This window comes from Phyllostomus discolor, chromosome 4 (genome assembly GCF_004126475.2).
Source record: "Phyllostomus discolor isolate MPI-MPIP mPhyDis1 chromosome 4, mPhyDis1.pri.v3, whole genome shotgun sequence".
Taxonomy (NCBI): Eukaryota; Metazoa; Chordata; class Mammalia; order Chiroptera; family Phyllostomidae; genus Phyllostomus; species Phyllostomus discolor.
The window spans coordinates 143,564,203-143,583,006 of NC_040906.2; the positions used below are offsets into that span (position 1 = coordinate 143,564,203).

The following is an 18,804-nucleotide window of genomic DNA, read 5'->3' on the forward strand; positions in this document are numbered from 1 at the left end:
ACTGTTTATACTTCAGTGATATTTCCTAAAAACAGGGACTTTCTATCATATAAGCACAGTATAATGATGAAAATCAGGTTTGATTAACATCAATACAATACTATTAGCTAATCTACTAACCTTATCAAAGTTCACCAACTGTCCAAAAAATGACTTTTACAGAAATGAAAATCCCTGATCATGTGTTATGTCAAAGGCCATTTTTAAATGCTCTGAATATTAAATGCCATTAGGGAATTATTTGTTTCTTTTTTCTCCTTAGGGAAAGTCATGATAGAGTGGTTATGTAAGAACTTATCCTTGTTCAAACAGCTTAGTGCCCACATCTTTCTGGACATGAATTTAAAGTGAAGCCAGGAGCCAGTTTGTGTGACATTTCTCCAGCAGTACCCAGCCGCTCACAGGCAAACAGAGAAGTCAGCTAGCTGGTTTAAACTGGGGATGTAGCTTAAGGTAAGTAAGACAAAGAGGTAAGACAAGGGAATGATATCATTGAACTGTGGGCTCCAAGTTGCGTGAGGCAGGAAGTGAAGATGAAATGGAGTTGTGGTTGCTCAAAAAGTAGGTCAGTGGATTGGAGGTCTTTGTATAATTGGAAAATCACTGCAAGAGCCAGTCAGCTAGAAAAACTGGAGGTGAAGGAGAAGGGGGTACATAAAATCAAATTTCAGAAATAGTGAGAACAGAATATGGAGTGGGACTCAGATACTGATGTGCTGAGGGATGGAGGAGACGGCTGGCTAGACAGGGCGGGAGGGTATGAAAGGTGAAGAAATCAGTAAACTGAGAGGAGGCAGAAGGAGCGATCCAGTCAGCAGTAAGGACATCAAGAATGGGCTGAGGAAGGGGTTGCACAGCCAGAGGTTGAATGTCTGGTAAATAAGGGCATAAAAACAAAGATTTCAAAGGGGGCACAATGTTGTTGGCATGAGCAGAGCTGGAAATTTTAAAGGGGGAGGAGAAAATTGTTTAGAAACAGCTATGGGGAGTAATGAAGAGAGCTTCCTCATTCCCTGGAAAATGAGAATGCTGAGGGGAAATGGAGTAGCTGTCTAAAAACATTCGAAGGGTTCTCATGTGGAAAAAGTACTGGCCAGTGTTTTTTTAACCTTTTTTTCATAGTCACCTTTCTATGGAATCTTTTTAGATACAGTAGTCTACTTCTGTCTATGGGGGACACATTCCAAGACCTTTCTCCCACCCTGTGGATGCCTGAAACATCACATGACACCAAACACTATATATATGAAAAGGGACCCCCCCAAAATGGAATTATCTTCTGGGAGGTGGACCCCTTATAGTATAGATTTTCTCCACTATGTGAGCGTTCTAGGAACCCATCTGTATCAGTGTACCAGTAGGCATTGTTGTGAGAGGCTACATTCATTTGGCTTCAGTGAATTTTTTTGGAAGACTCAATGTATTTACCCATTTCATGATGGGTGATTTACTAGCACACCTGCCCACACTGAGCTGAGTGGTTAGCAGGTTTTGACCAAAAAAATGGCATGGCCCCTATACCCCACTCTCCCTCTTCACTGGATCTCACTCTGAGCGACATTTTTGAGTTTGTTTGTTTCCCTAGATGAAAAAGGTCCTCAATGGGAAATGCTTTGCTGATGTGGAAGGGGTGAAACAAAAAACTGCAGAAGCACTGAAAGACACCAAAATTGACAAGTTCAAAAACTGTTGTGAGCAGTGGAAAAAATGTCTCAATAGGTGTACTGCATCAAATGAACAGTATTTTGAAGGTACTGAAGTTTAAACATGTAACAATAAGTACACAATTTTTAACAAATAAATTCTATTTTTTCCTATATATACATGATAAAGTTTAACTTATAAATTAGGCACAGCAAGAGATTAGGCACAGTTACTAATAATAAAATAGAACAATTATAATATAATGTAATAAAAATATAATATAATATGTAAGTGTGATATCTCTCTCAAAATATCTTATTGAATGGCACTCACCCTTCTCATGATGAGGTGAGATGATGCAGTGCCTACGTGATGAAGTGCATCTGCAGTTTGAGGTGCGACAGCAAAACTAGCATAAATTTCTTCTTCCTTCTTCACAGTTTCATGAATAGATTTGTTCTTACCTATATCTTTGCAAACTCAGCATATGAGTTTTTTTCTTTCCTTATTAAGTTGAGAAATTTTACCTCTTCATTTAAAGGAAGCACTTTACCACTTCTCTCTGGCATATCGAAATTGCTAGCATCACTACTCTTGTGCTTTGAAGCCATTTTTAGGTAAAATATGTGTGACTTGAACACACATGCATTGCAAGAAGGATTCAAAGGGATTATGCAACTTTATGCAAAGGTAGAAAGGACAGTTTTCTGAGAGCACAGGGTTGAAGTAAGAGTCAGCATTGTCACCTCCTTAGTAGAAGTCTCACAGGGACAGAATTTTAAGTCAATGGAAAGAAGTTTCTAAGAGTCCGAATTTTCTGAGGGTGAATGGGTTGATTTTCCTGGGCACTGGGTTTGCTCAAGCAACTACGACCTGGCCTGTAATGCTATCTATAAATCAAGTGCCGCAAGATTGGCTCAAGGCATGAACTGAAAGACTCATCTGAACCTGGGATTTTGTAGCTTTAAAAGCCTAAAACTCTGAGAACATTATGATAGGGGACTCAAGACTTGGAAAATTTTAACTTAAGGTAAAAAGTTATAAGTCTAGCAAGTAACATATATGTTAAAGCTTTTGTATCAGAAACTACAGATAAGGCCCATCCTGACTCCTGGGAAAACACCCGACCTCATGGGGCACTGCTAGAGATTACCACCTGGGGACAAGTTGGAGACATCCGGGCCTTTGTATTCCAGGGAGAGATAGACAACCACCCTCCCCTGGGAACAGCTAACTGCCCAGGACAGGAATGTTTCAGCTTCTGAATCTCAAAGCCCTCAATGCACCTTGTTTATCTCCCTCACACTTGTAAAAGGTCTGGCCTGGAAAGAAAAGACAAGATGGTCTGTTAGGGTATGAATTCACCATCTTCTCAGATCACTGGCCATCTGGATATAGTGCTCATAAAGATTCAGTCGCTGTCATTGCTTATTGGGTTTGGTGGTGACAGGCAGCCCAAATGCTGGTGTCTTTTCTGGTTACAATAACCATCCACCTTGGAAATTATCCTGAACATTACCTTATAAATAGACTTCCTCACCAAGTTTAATCTCAAGTATGAGACACAGCAGTGTGTTTGAACTTTTTGCTCCCTGTGCCTTGTGAGGTATGGCTCTGCCCACACAGGTTCTGAGGAGGAAGCAGAGAATTATCATACAAAGCAGCCAAGAACCATAAAAGCGAAAAGAGAAAAACAGAGCTGAAATGTAAGCAGGCAAACTGAATTCTAAATTGAGGAGAGGCATCTCTATAGGGCTGGGTAGGGCTGGGAATCGGAAGTAGGGAATGAAAGAGTAAACGCAAATAAGTTAAGAGCAGGTTGTCGAGGTAAGAAGTGTGGACACCTTCCAACAACACCTTCTCCCCATAGGAGCCATTCTAGGCAGGCCAGAGAGACTCACAGAGCGTGACCGAAGTGAGAGAGTAGCTGTCTCACTCCATGTTCTTGTTCATTGTACTGGATTTATCCTCCTGGGCCTATGGGTCTTATCTGTCAGTTGTCCTAGAAGGGGCCAGGAAGTCTAGAATTCCTCTTTCCTGTTCTAAAGTGCTAGAGTTTTTAGATTATCTCAAGTCTGCCTAATTTCTTTTAGATTCTTAATTCTCACAGAACATCCATTAAAAGAAACCTCGTGAATACAAAAAGATTTGCATGCTCCATTTCTCACTTGTTTTGTGAGGTGTTTTCCCACTTGGATTACCAGGACCTTAAATAATTGTAGTTTTCTTTTAATTCTCTTGATTGAAGAAATTTTGTGTACCACATAGAATTTGTTTTGTAATTTAATTATGTTTGGATGTAATTTCAGTAAAATAGCTAATACTAAAAAACTCCAATTTAATTTTTATCACTAAGTAAATTTAAATGTTCTGTTTAGTTTCCAAAGAAAGGGCTTATAAAGAAATATCTTCTGCACTCTCATAAAGATATTGAATTTTAATTAAATATGGAATTTGGCTTCAAACCATGCATAAAGGAATAAAGCCACATTGTAGAAAATTACAGGGGCAACTCGGAAAAAAATCTCACTTGAAATAGTTTATTTGAAATCTTCAGCCCTGAACCAAACAACTGCTTAATTCCTTTAGAAAACCAGAGAACAATTTTTTAAATTAAGAAAATAATTGTAAGAAGTTTGCAGTATAAGAAATGGATTTCATTGATCTTTCCTTGAATATAAACAGAATATTTAAAATCTTATTCCTTAACTAGTTAATTCAACAACTAGGTTCCTATTATCTGTCAGGCTAGATGCTAAGAATACAAAAGTGAGTCCAGCTGGTCTCTGTTCTTTTAAAAAAAAAATAATTTTTTGTTGTTGTTCAGTTACAGTTGTCCATGGTCATGGACAATGGCCTCTAGTCTTAAGACACGTAATCCAAGCCCTGGCTGGTGTAGCTCAGTGGATTGAGCTTGGGCTGGGAACCAAAGTGTCCCAGGTTTGATTCCCAGCCAGGGTACATTCCTAGGTTGCAGGCCATAACCCCCAGCAACTGCACATTAATGTCTCTCTCTGTTTCTCTCTCTCTCCCTCTCTCTCTCTCTCCCTCCCTTCCCTCCCTAAAAGTAAATAAATAAAATCTTAAAAAAAAAAAAAAAAAAGACACGTAATCCTATTCTTCTCCAAAGAGCCAGCCAGTCCAATGGCTCAGCTGATTGGTTGTAGAGAGTGATTGTCTGAGTCGAACTCCAGCTCTACCTTTTACTAGATATAAGACATTAAATGATTTTTTTTTTACCCATTCGGGCTTTTAATTTCTTCATCTGCAAAAAAGGGGTGACCATAGTACCGGAAAAATATTCTGGTTAAATTTTTTAGAATAGTGTTCAGAATATGTTGAATATTTAGAATAGGCTTGTGATCTTTTTGTTGTGTTAAGTTGGTTAGGCTACAGTTCCAGTTTATTTAATCAAACACTAATCTAGGTATTACAATGAAAGTGTTTTGTAGATGTCATTAAAGTCCATAAGCAGTTGCCATTAAATAAGAGATTATCCTAGACAATCCAGGTGGCCCTGACTCAACCAGTTGAAAGATCTTAAAATCTGGGCTGAGGCTTCCCTCAAAAAGAAAAAAATAGTGCCTGTGGACAACAACTTTGGTCTGTGCAGGAGAATTCCAGCCTGCCCTTCCTGCTGGCCTTATAAAAAGAGACACCTCCCTCATATAAAAGAGAGAGAGAGAGAGATCGCTTACTTCTTCTTTCTCTCTCTATGTGAAGAAAGCAGGAAGAGCTCTCACCAAAGCACAACAATGCTGACACTCTTGTCTCAGATTTCCTAGCCTTCAGTACTGTGAAAAATAAGTGTTTCTTGATAAATCCTCCAGTCTATGATATTCTTATTATAGCAGCCCAAACGACGAAGACAGCAGGCCACAAATTCTGGAGCTCCCTTCTTTCTTATCCTCCCAAAGTCTTGGTTATTCAGTTACTTATTCTGTGACCTACTCAGCAGGCTTCCAATATATTCCTTAATCTATTGCTTACACTTATTGGATTTGGTTTCTATCCTTATAACTAAAAAAAAAAGCTCTCACTCATACCCTACAATGTTTTTCCTGTGTTCTCTTTTGTCCTCATTGCACATGGTCTTCCTGGACATGCCATCCCCGTGTAGCTTCAGCCACTACCCAGATATTCTTTACTCCTTGTTTATATCTTCAGCCCAGAGCTTCTCATGAGCTCTCTACCTGCACGTATATGCACACACATGAGCTTCTCTTCCTGGATTGCTCCCAGGAACCAAGAACCCAGCATGTCCCAAAATGAACTCATAAATTTTCTCCCCAAATCTGCTGCTCCTCCTCCACTCTGTAATTCAATGATTGACATCACCATCCACTCAGTCACTCAAGCCAAACACCTCCTCTGCCCCATCCCCTCAATAGATTAGCAATTGCTTGAGTCTGTCAATTTCTGTTCTTACTCTTTCTCATATCCATCTACTTCCCTCTGCCTCTTATCCCTGTATTGAGCCCTCATAGTGACCTGGGCTGTTGTAATAGTCTCCCAACTTTCATTCATTCTTATTTCCCTCTCCCTCTCCATCATTTTACTCCAATCCATACATCTAATCTTGTTTTTAAAGCAACTTCTGATCAATTATCTCCCCTGTTTAAATCCTTCCCTTCTATGGCCTATGTGAAAAGGCAAACTCAGCATGGCAAACAAAACCTCCCAGATCTTACCTCCACCTGATTTTTCCAGAGTGAATATAAAATAACACATCTCCTTTGATATTAAAATAGCTGAAGTCTCCATTTAGCTATTACACCAATGTCTTTCTTCCTTTCCAGGTTCTCCCTTCCTCTTTCACCCCTTGTGGTCAAACTAAAACCTCCAGGGGTTATTCAAACCAGGGGTTACCCAATTCTGAGTACAATGGTAGGAAGAAAACAGAGCTGCCAACTGTGTCTGCAGGGGCATCTTGGGCTCCAAAGGCTGTCGTTGCTGTAGTAGCCACAAGGTGGCAGTGATTCTCCAGTGGCGACTGTTCTCCCTGACCTTGGGACAGGGCAGAAGGTGGAGCTGGGGAACAGCACACGCTGGGCAGCTGCTGGTAGGTTCCACCTCAATCCCACCTCTTGTGCAGCCTCCACATTAGGACAAAGAGATGTTTGGGAATCTGAGTCTTGCTTCTTCCCATGGAACCTCTCCTGGCTCACTGGATTCAGGGGTCTCTGTCTTACCCCGAGTCCTGTCCCATTGTGGCTGAGCAACCTGCACTCAACAGTTCTACCTAAACCTCTAATCTTTGTACCCTCCCCAGGCACACTTTGGCCCAGGCATCCTACCTCAGTTGCATGAACTCTGAGCTGTACAGCTCTGCTCCCTTCTTCTTTAGCGCTTTCTTCCCTGACTCCAGAGTTCAGGAAATCCCCTCTCTCCCTCAGTTCTTCTCACAGAAAAAAGGATGCTTCATTCGGGGTGCAAAGCCCAACAGTTTGCCAGAACACTGGCTGAGAAATCCCTCCCTCCTAAAAGGACAACAAAATTCACTGTTCTCCTTAAAGCAGTGAGGGTTGCATGAGTGCCTACTGGTGTATATTATAGGACAAATGAAATTGCACTCACAAATGGTAGGAACCTTAAAGTCCCCACTAATCCATTCATTTCCCTTAGAAGAGGTGGGTTATTTTGTTCTCTTTTCAGAGGGTGAAGCCTAACTGTATTTATGCAAATCTTGATAAGAGGCTGTATAGGGGTGTTGAGGTTGAAGTCACAGCAGATTATAATTTCTCAGTATATAAAATGATTGTGAAAAATTATTAAAGAAATGGCACTAAATCAGTGACTAGTTATTGAGGGGACAAAGCTAAAGTAGGCATTACCTGTCATACCAAATTAAATTCTAGAAAAATTGCTTTATGAATATTGAAATTATAAAAATACTGGAAGAAAAAATGAGAATATTAATGTGTTTTAAGGACAATGAAAGGATTAAAACTATATCAAAGACAGAAAGAACCAAATCAACAATGTAAAAATTTGACCACATAAAAATATGAAATATTTTTACAACAAAAGAATCAAACGAAAATAGAGATATATGAAGGTTATGTGTGTGCTCGTGTGTGTAGGGGGACAGAATGGGAAAGTGCAATATTCCTAGTAAGAACTCTTCATGTATGCAAGAAAAAAGACAAACCTTTCATAGAAAAATGGGCAAGGGACACAAGTGGATAATTCAAGAGAATAAAGTATAAATAAATAATATATGTGTTTAAATATAAAGCTTAGTATAGCTTATATAGATAGTAATAAAGTAAATGAAAACGGTCTAGCAAAGATTTAGAATGCAGTGTTGCTGAGCATGTGGGAAATGCATACTCACAGTCCAGCTCTGGTGAGATTTGGTTACTATAGTCTTGCGGTCAAGGGAGAAAATATATTTAAGCCACCCCAAGTGTAGCAGGTTAAAGCAATAAGCGCTTCTTATTTCACAAATTCAGTGAGGAATCTAAGTGCAGTTTAACTGGGTCCTCCAGCTCAAGGACTCTCCCAAGGCTGCAGTTAAGAGGGCAGGTTGAGTGGGGGACAGAGTCATTTCAGGGCCCAACCAGCGGAGGGTCCACTTTCCTGATGGTAACAAGTCTCTAGTCCAGAGACATCAGTCCAGTCCACACTCAAGCCCACGTTTCTGAGGGGATGAAAACCAGAAGTGAGCATCATTGGGGTACATGTTAGAGGCTGCTCATCCCAGGAGACAATTTGGCAATGTGTGTCAAAGGCATTAAAAAGTATAGATTTCTTTGACACGTTAGTTCTAATTCTCAGATTTATCCAAGGCAGAATGGAATGCATGCACAAAGATAGGAATGCAAGAATGCTTTTATGGAATGGCATGTGATAGAATGAAATGGGAACCACCAAATGCCAATAGTCTTATTCAAATAAATTTGGTCATAGCTACACGACAATTAAAAGTTATAGAGATGCATGCAGAGTAATATAGAAAGATGTTATTGAGATACTACTGAGTTTACAAATCAAATTAAAAATAATTTTAAAATGTGTTAATTTAAAATATATACACAGGAAGTATTCAGTATATACACAGGGGAGAAACCTACAATGACAGATTCCAAAATATTGACCATGATTATTTCTTTGAAGTGATAGGAATATACACATTTTAAAATTTTCTTTATTCTGCTAAATATATTTGACTTAACATTTTCTACAATTGAGAAATAACTTTTTATAGCAAAATGAGTCAATACTGGTAATGAAAAGCAAGAAAGCAACTTTGCTTGCTATCAGTCATACTATACATTCTTAGTCATTGCGGGCTGCTATAACAAAATACCATAGACTGGGTGGTTTAAACAACACATTTATTTTTCACAGTTCTGAAGGCTGGGAAATCCAAAATCAAGGTGCTAGCAAATCTCGTGTTTGATGAGAACTTGCTCCCTGGTTCATAGACAGCAGTCTTCCAGCTCTGTTCTCATATGGCGGAAGGGCAGAGGGAGCTCATTGGGGTGTCCTTTGTGAGGACGCTAATCCCATTTGTAAGGGCTTCACCTTCACCACTGGATCACCTCCCAAACGCTCCTCTTCCAGATACAATCACGTATGCCTTTGGAGGGACACACACACTCAGTCCCCAGCAGGCTGCTGGTGCTTTCAGCAGCACTGGAGAGTCCCCCATCTCATCATCACCCCTCACTTTCCTGAGGTCCTGCCCAGCTGCCTGAATGTGGCAGGACTGTTCAAGAATGAAATCCAGGCCACTCTTCCCTGTGGAATATTCCCCCAAGCCTCTTACAGGTTCTAAATCACAACACTGGCTGCAGCATCCCTGTGTCCTTGGGGAGGGAGGCTGTCATTGTTTTCCAGGTACAGATAGACAACACCATTAAGCACGTAGCTTACAAGCGTGAAAGGCTGTGGTTGAAAACGCAGAATGCTGCTCTCCAGAGCCTTCCTTGGAATCTGACACTTGTGTCATGTCACCGGACATGAGAACGCTTGATGTCCTCATGTCCCGTGAAGATGAGTCTGGGAGTGAGAGATAGCACTGAATTTTCCATATTTACCACTCCTTTGAAAATTTAAACAGTATTTTTGTCTTTGGAATACTGAGTTCTTATTTTCTATTAAGAAATGAGGATTAAAATAAGTTACACGATGCTTTGCTATCAGGTCCTCATTTTGGTGAGAATATTTCTACTGAAACTTAATTCATCATGGTTTATGCATGGACAATAATAATAATATATTATAATAATAATATATTAATTTCCCAGTGAACTGAGAATCAGATCCCTCTATTTGAAAGAATCACTCATATGTACATTACAGATTCATTAAATAAAATAAGTGAAACCCATAGCTGAATAATACTACCCAAATACTTCTCAGAATACATCATTTCCTTTATTGGCTGATGTGCTATAAAGTAATACAGAATATTGTTTTATCCCTTTCTGAATGAAAGTTGTTCTTTTTAGTTTTAGAAATTAACACTGGAAAATGACTATATTTAAGAAAAGGTACTTTTGAAACCAATCCCAAGGAGGAGAATTCGGAGCACGGCAGTCATTGGAAATGTGGCATTATTCCCTGCCAGGCCTCAAGCTTCAGCCCCCAACCCTGTCATATGATTCTGAAACTGCCTCCAGCATAATTGGGCTCCCTAAGACCTGTTTCTCTCCCTGGACACAGTGTGAGCAGAGAGGACTGAACTGGGAAAATAATTAATTTTAATGACAGAGACACTGGGAAGCATGACTGGCTTCCTCTGTTTTCTTTGATTTAAAATAATGAATGTTCATGAAGCAAATAGAGCAGAAAGATTACAAACACCTCATCCTAAAGAGGGGAGGCACTTTCTTTTCTTTTTTGTTTTTTAAAGATTTTATTTATTTATTTTTAGAGAGGGAAGGGAGGGAGATAGAGAGAGAGAGAGAAACATCAATGTGCGGTTGCTAGGGGCCATGGCCTGCAACCCAGGCATGTGCCCTGACTGGGAATCGAACCTGTGACGCTTTGGTTTGCAGCCCATGCTCAATCCACTGAGCTACACCAGCCAGGGCTTGAGGGGAGGCACTTTCATACAATCTAATGAAATCTCCTTCCACAACCACATTCACAGCTGAGTTTGTTCCACCAAGACTGGACATCCTGGAGCTCTGCGTTTCACTCCTAGTTTGTCCTGGGCTGTATAATATTTGCTCCATTAAAAGTAGGCAAAGGGTGGGCATGGTTATTTCTAATCCTTCAGGTTACAGAGGTGGAATTTTCTCCTTCAGGTGTTAGAACCTTGTTTTCCTTTATTTTTTTTCAACTTTTGTATGAAGACTATTTAACTGCACTTTCTTCTGACATAACAAGGACTGCGGGCTTCCCAGGGGAAAGATAATGCCACATTTGCCGGTGAACTCCAGCACTTCTCACCATGCTGTGCCCATGGGCTCAGTGAACGTTTGCTGAAATGAATGAATGAATCACCAGTAAGCCCATCACTGAAATGGGGCCACCTTTTACATTTTGCTTTCCATCTTTCCAGTCTCTTACAAGTATGAATATGTATAGCAGTAAGGAAAAGCCATTCAGGAGGAACAAACAAACTCTGGCATCTTAGTGGCTTAAACTAGCCATCAGAGAGATGCAAATTCAAACCACAAGGAGACACCACTTCACACCAGTCAGAATGGCCATCATAAACAAATCAACAAACAACAAGTGCTGGTGAAGTTGTGGAGAAAAGCGAACCCTAGTGCACTGTTGGTGGGAATGCAGGTTGGTGTAGCCACTGTAGAAAACAGTATGGAATTTCCTCAAAAAACTAAAGATGGAACTGCCTTTTGACCCAGCAAGTCCACTGCTGGGATTATGCCCTAAGAATCCTGAAACACCTATTCAAAAGAACCTATGCACCCTGATGTTCATAGCAGCACAATTACAATAGCCAAGTGCTGGAAGCAACCTAAGTGCCCATCAGTAAATGAATGGAGTATAAAACAGTGGTACATTTACACAATGGAATATTACACAGCAGAAAGAAAGAAGGAGCTGCTACCCTTTGCCACAGCATGGATGGAACTGGAGAGCATTATGCTAAGTGAAATAAACCAGGAGGTGAAAGACAAATACCATATGATCTTACCTATAAGTGGAACCTAATCAACAAAACAAAGGAGGAAAATAGAACCAGAGACTTGGAAATAAAGAACAAAACTCACAGTGATCAGAGGGGAGGGGGGAGGTGGATAACAAGGAAAGAAGGGAAAGAGGCAAGTCAAGGAACATGAATAGAGGACTCATGGGCACGGACAATGTGGGGGGATTGACTGTGGGAGTGGGGGAGTGGGGCAGGGGAGAGCAATGGAGAAAAGGTAGAACAACTGTAACTGAACAACAATAATACAAATATTTAAAATAATTTTTCTGGATAAAGGAAAATGCCACTGTGGGCCAGGTGTCTCTCCAGGGCAGTGCTCCTCCAAGTACTGACTCAGGGAGCCGGGCTGCTTCCATCCTGCAACACTGTCACTTCAACACATGGTTTCCATGGTCACTGCTGAAGGGGAAGCCAAAGATGGAAGAGGAGACCCACTATTAGCTGTGTTGGCCTAGGAATAACACACTTCTTCCCATTCCACTATCAGTGGCCCAACTGGCCACCTGGCCTCCACCTAACTGTCAAGGAAATGTAGCTCTTTGGTGCTCGGCTGAAGAGTGAGCATGCTTCTGCCCCGTGATTTCTACTACAGCCCTTTATCATATGGCTGTGCTGTAATTATTTTAACCCATTCGTTATTGTTGAACATTATGGTAGTTTTCTACTTTTGCATATCATAAATACGTTATGGTAAAAAGGGAGAAAAATTCTTTACTGCCAAAAATTTTTTATAAATAAATTACCATCCCAAAGGAGGCCTTTTGACTTTTATAGTAGTTATTCCCAACTGGTCGTGATTTAGCCTCCCTCCTCCCAAGGACACTTGGGAATGGGTAGAAACATTTTTGGTTGTCACAATGCTGCCAAACATCCTACAATACACATGACAGTCCCCCATAGTTGAGAATATTATTCAGCTCTAAATGTCAATATGGCTGGGGTTGAGAAAAGTTGTTTTAAGCCACAAACATGTTCCTATATAAAATACACAAGCCTTGCCCTGATTGGTATGGCTGAGTTAGTTGGGCAACATGCCACAAAGGGAAAAGTCACTAGTTTGATTCCTGGTCAGGGCACATACCTAGCTTGTGGGTTCGGTCCCCAGCTGGGGCATGAACAAGAGGCAACCGATAGATGTTTCTCTCACTCTCTTTCTCCCTCCCTTCCCCAATCTCTCTAAAAAAGAAAAGAAATCAGATACAGAAGCCTTTGTATGGTGCATATATTTTATACCTCCTCATAGTAGTAACTACCATAATGGTACCATTTTCATGATACTCTATGGTTTACAAAGAACTCTCAAACATTTCATTTTTCTCCTTCACCAAAGCCTAGCACGGGGGCCAGAGATAATATATAGTCTGTGATTAGCAGCACTTTCACCTGAGAGTACTAAGAATCAGAGAGATTATGATACTATAAATTCTGAGGATTAAACCCAGTTTTCTGTATCCAACAACACCCAGAAGTTTCTACCAGGTGGTAGTACCATAGGTCCTTCCCTGTGCACACTTGTGAGGTGAGGGTAGCCTTGGTTAGAAAGGGAGAGAGACCCTTGGCCCCTGAGTACAGAATCAACATTAAGAAGAAACAGGAGAAGAAAGTCTGCCCTCTTTAAAAATATTGCTTAGGGACACTGTCTCCTTAGAAACTGGGTTCAGGGAATATCAGGAATTTCAGAAGATAGTATTGAATACTAAAAAGCCAGCAAAAAGAAAGAAGGGGGTAGAGGTATGTTTCCAGTGTGCACCCTCATGTAAAAGCTGGTTAACAGATAATTGTCCAGCAAGCATTTCCAGGACTATTGACACACCCTGATGATTTTAAGTGGAGGTAGCTGAGACTTGGGGGTGAGGTAGAAGAGCGGGAAGGAAGGTTGAGTGGTTCTGGCCTCTAGTCCATTAGTGACACCTGGAACTTATGTACAATTACTTTCTGAAATCGTATTTAATTGAATAAAAGTCCTTTGCAATATTTAGATTAGAAATTAATGGTCAAGTAATATTTCAGTTTTGTACATGTTAGGGAGCCTGTCTGAACTTGCTAACAGCAGAATTAAAAAAAACAATCATGTCACTGGCCTAGAAACTCATTTTCATCTTAACGTAAATGAAATCCAACCAAATAATGCCTTTTGTGAAAGACTACTAAGAGTTTTCATCCCATGGGAGAAACTGTATTTCAAAGGTTTATTTTTTGTACAAATAAATAGACTTATTATTATTTATTGTTTCATGCAGTTATTACATTTTAAGAATGTAATCATATTTGGAGGGAACTTGAGCATTTATTTTACCTTTACCTTCTTTTTATGATAAGCAGTCTTGATTTTCCACACAGAGCAGAAATCCATTCTTTTATGAATTCTGTCTACAATAAAATTAAGTGAAACAAGTTCAATTGGAAGAAGTATATTTAAAAACAGTTAGATGGCACGCAGAGGGAGTGGAAATTCGTAGGTTGGAGCTTGAACGAGTGTGACTGAGAAGCCCTGGTTCAGCCACCCCAGGAGCCCATTTCTAGAGTCATCGAGCTGTGTGTTCCTTTCAGTGCCAAAGTGACAGAGGCCACTTCACATTATTTGGGCTCTAAACCCCTGTGCCCAGTTGCCCCACACCACACAGATGTCCCCCACATCTGACTAGGACTCTGATGCCCTGCTGTGGACTGCCTTCCTGCCACTTAGGACACCCTTCACACCCTGACACTCCACGCTGGTCACCCTCTAGTGTGAACCTACCGCTCACCTTGCTCAGACTGCCCCAGCTCCCTCACCCCCATCCCATGCCCTGAGGCCTACTTTACTCAGCCCCCCACCTAATGCTATGCAATTTTTTTTAATTTTGAAGGCTTTTGCCACATTGCCATCAAGAGAGATTCCTCTGTTTGTATCTACCACCAGTGTGAGAGAACCTGCGTCTCCGGCAGCCCCCATAGCAAGGTGTGTCATGAGACTTTTAGATCTTTGCTAATTTGAGAACTGAAACATGTATATGTCTTATCGTAGCTTTCACTGAAAAAAAATAAAGTACTTCTACAAACAATTAGAGCGTATAGTCTCATTAAAACCCAAATTATGATTCCATCAGCAGTCTTAATCTTTAATAGTAAACACCAAACTTTGCAACAGAATGAAATTTCCTCACTTATGTAATAACATATTTCCCCATTTAATAACTAAACTGAGTTCCAGACACATATTGCTGGTCCTAGATATAATTGAAAGTAATAGCAAATTTTAATTTCTAATGGGACAAGGAAAATAACACATGAACAGTCTGTTTTGACTAGAACAGTTGTCAAATCAATAATTAATTGTTTGTACTTATGTCACTTTATAGGGAAGAAAAAAAAGATTGACTTTAGAAAGAGAAAAAGCCCCATCACACGATAATAATGGAAGGGCTAGGTCATGTGGTCACATGTCCTGAGGTTGTGGAGAGACTCAGAGCACCACAGTGGCCGTGGGTCGCAGAGCAGCTCTGGCTCACACTCTGTGAAACCAGTGGTGGTCTGTACAGAGCATTGATGGTTCATTAGAAGCAGCAGCCCTCACAGTAAAGCCCTTGGTACACGAGGCACCTAATGAAGCCTCTGTTCCATTTGCACTTACCCAGTAAGTGGTACTAAAACATCTATTTACATTTCCCTGAGGACCCCCGTGGCTGGATCAGAACAGTCTGGTGCAATTAGCTGATCACTATTTTCCTCTTTCAGGGTGTGGTGGAGGTAGGCATGTGAATTATAACAATCTCTAGGAATGAAATGTAATAGATTTTAAGGAATTAGGCCACCTGACATTTACAATTAACAGAATTTTAAGAAAAAAAGAAATTCTTTGTGATAGCTTAAGTTTCATATAATTTCCTAGATATCACCAGGTAACCAGAGATTGTTCAAGGCTGTGCATTTGGGGAAGAAAAAGGGCATTTTCCAGTCCCAGACCTGCATCTCAGACTAACCACGTGTGCCAGAAGATGTTGCAGGATTTCGTAAAAATTTGCTTGGCCCATGACTCCTTGGGAGGAGGGTGTTCAAAACGTTAAATGAGTGTGGCCAGCTGTTATTACAGTAACACCTCATGCACCCGGTGTTGTTGAGTAGGACGATATTTTATGTATGAATACATTTGCAGGATAACAGAGCCTCCAGGGTAACCAAAGTGCTTCTATTTTAAATATTTTTGCTAACATTTTTTTTGATGTCATATTCCAAGGAATTCTAGAGCTAGATAGTAGTGTCAAGTTTATCCAGTTAAAAATTCTCATTTTTCAAGTGAGGAAACTAAGGCAATGTGAGGTTAAGATATATACTCAAGGTCCTGCAGTGTACTGTCTGGAGCAAACTGGGGTAGAAGGGTTGCTACTAGCCATCGTCAAGTAGCTTATACCTTCATTCATCATGATGAAAAAAGTAGCGTTAAAGGAGTCACTAAGGTTAATTACAGGAGGGGTCACTAGGTGGCACAATCAAGATTCAAGATAGTGAGGTGAAGGTAATCTTGGAAGACAGTGGCATTTACTGGGAGAATTTCTGCTTAGCCTTCAAGCCTTTGTTTAAATGTCACCTTCCTATGAAATATTTCTTTCCTGTCTAAGAAAACCTAATTGCCCCACAACTATGTTCTCTTAGCCCTGTATCCAAGGTCTGTCATAGCACATATCACTTCATGTTTTGTAAGTGTGTGGTCTAAAGCAAAAAAGCACTTTTGAATTAAATATGTGTCCTTAGTATACCCAGCATTGCCTGACATATGGTAGGGACAAAAGATATGTTAGTTGAGTAGTTCAATAAATACATGAGTAAATGATGAACAAATGGAAAATGAACACACACTATGTGGTGATTTAGGGTTATGTTATGAGCAATAGTGATCGGCAGAGAATAAAGAAGACTTCAGGATGGCCTCTTCCTTTTGTGGTCCAGGCTCCTGAGCTTTTCCAGGTGCTTTTGATTCTGTCTCACCTCTTATTCTCACTTCAGACTCCCAGAAAACTAAGCTTTTAATTCACTAAACATATTACTTGGGATGAGCAGCAACTGGATATATTGATTCCCTGAGAAAAACATAGATCTTTCTTTCTTTTTTTCCTTTTTTCCTTCCTTCTTCCCTTCCTTCATTTTTACCAATTATTTATTGAGGGTCTACCACATGCCTGGTGTGGCTATAGATACTGTGAATCCAACCAAGTTCTCAGCCTTGCGGATCTTATTGATACATGCTAGTGGGAGCCAGACAATAGATAGATGGGTCTATAATAAACTGTAAGATTGTGATGAGAATGATGAAGACAAATAATGCCAGGCAGGGGGCTTAAGAGACAGGGAGGGACTAATGCTTTAGAGAGCCCAGTCAGAGAAGAACATCTTTCAGAGGAGGTAGCCCCTGAGCAGAAAGTTATTTTGTCCCTAGTGTGTCAAACCATCAGCATCTGAGATTATAGGCTGAGTTGTTCCAGAAGCCATCTTCTGGATCCCCGAGGCTTCTTTTCCACAGTCATTTTACTGCTTGACCGAGCCCATTTTCAATGTAGTGGCGATAGCCTAAGCTATCAGAGCATAAAAATCATCTCTTTGCTTCCATGTTTTCTGTCAGGCATGGCAGGTCCCTCTACCCACTCATTGGATCAACAGTTATTAATGAGAGTTCACCACACAGTAGGAACTGGCCAGGCCTTGGAAATCCAGGCAAAGATGAGTTATATTTGGCTGTAGCTAATGGTGAATTTGCAGATTAGTGGGAATAGTAAACATGTAAACACATAAGTATAAAAAAAGTGTGACAGGTACCTTGGGAGTTGTAGGTTCATGGGAATGAAAACCAAAGCAGCTCCTGGAGATAGATAAACATCTAGAGGAGGTTATACCTGAGCTAAGTTGTGAATGAGGAGTGGGTATTTTTCAGCATGACAATGGCATAAACCCAATGGAGGAAGAGTGAGGGCAAAATTACATGCACAGAGTCGAAGCTCTGTTTAGACCTCAGATCTTCTGGTTTGGCTCATTCATGGGCTGTGACATGAAACAGCGGAGGCACACTAAGAGAAGTGAGGAAAACTGATCAGGTGAGGGTAGATGCGTGAAAAAGGGGGTGAGGTGAGACAAGCAGGTGGAAGACCTGCTGGTTGACTATTGTAGTAACCTCTGGGTGGTCGGTGAGGTTCTGAACCAGGATATGGCAAGGAATGAGACAAAAGTTATCACTGTACAAAAGCGTATGGCCCAGGTAGACGTGATTGGATCTAGTGAGCGCAAGTCCACAAACGCTCCACTCTGCAGGCTGTGTCTTCTTTACTCCTCTTCCACATATCTCAGCTTCAAAAAGAATGTCCTGGTCAGTTTACATGACATTAACTGGAATTTTTATTAACCAACAAATAACAACTTCCCATTCTACTCCATCCATTAGGCAATGAATTTTAAATGGAAAGAAAAGAGTTTCTGAGGCCAGTTTCACATCACTGCTTTAATTTCTTGTTTGTCGATCTGTATAGATTTCCAATACAGCAGAAGGGATGGCTACAGGTCAAAGAACACAGGGAAGCCCGTGATTCCCTCCAGGCTTTTAGATGAATGGTCTGAATGACATGTAATGAACTAATTTTCTTTACCTACACAGTGGATGGAAATGGGAATTTAAAATTCCAAGTATTGCTGATCAATTCTTTGTTCTCTGGCTTCCCACACTCACCCCTGCCTGTATACATGTTATAGTCCTCAGAAAGGCACTATGTCTAAAGCAAAAATTATTTTGTGTCAGAACCAAAAAAAAGGTGCAATTCAAAATACTCCGAAATTATTTCAGAAGCAGTAGATTCTTGAGTGGATTTAGACTTGTCTCTGAGTTTTAAGCACCAGTCAAATAATTCAATAAGGTGAATTAAGGAAGCCAGCAAATGTTAATTTATCTGCATTATTGACTACATTTTGAAATTAAGTGTATAAAAGCTCTTAGAGGACATGTTAGAGCTCCTTCCTGAGAAAAGTCACATGACCTTCTTTACCTGCCACAAATGCTCCTTTTTATA

The 18,804-nt window shown here is 40.4% G+C and overlaps 1 long non-coding RNA gene across 1 annotated transcript in view; it reads right to left on the reverse strand.

The window, feature by feature from the left end:
* Positions 1-2,696: 2,696 nt before the first annotated feature.
* LOC118500255 overlaps positions 2,697-18,804 on the reverse strand; it is a 30,189-nt gene continuing 14,081 nt past the window's right edge. The window contains exons 3-4 of the long non-coding RNA XR_004902809.1: positions 13,215-13,222; positions 2,697-3,118 (exon numbers count right to left, since the gene is read on the reverse strand). This is a non-coding gene — a long non-coding RNA (uncharacterized LOC118500255). The remainder of the gene's footprint in view (positions 3,119-13,214; positions 13,223-18,804) is intronic.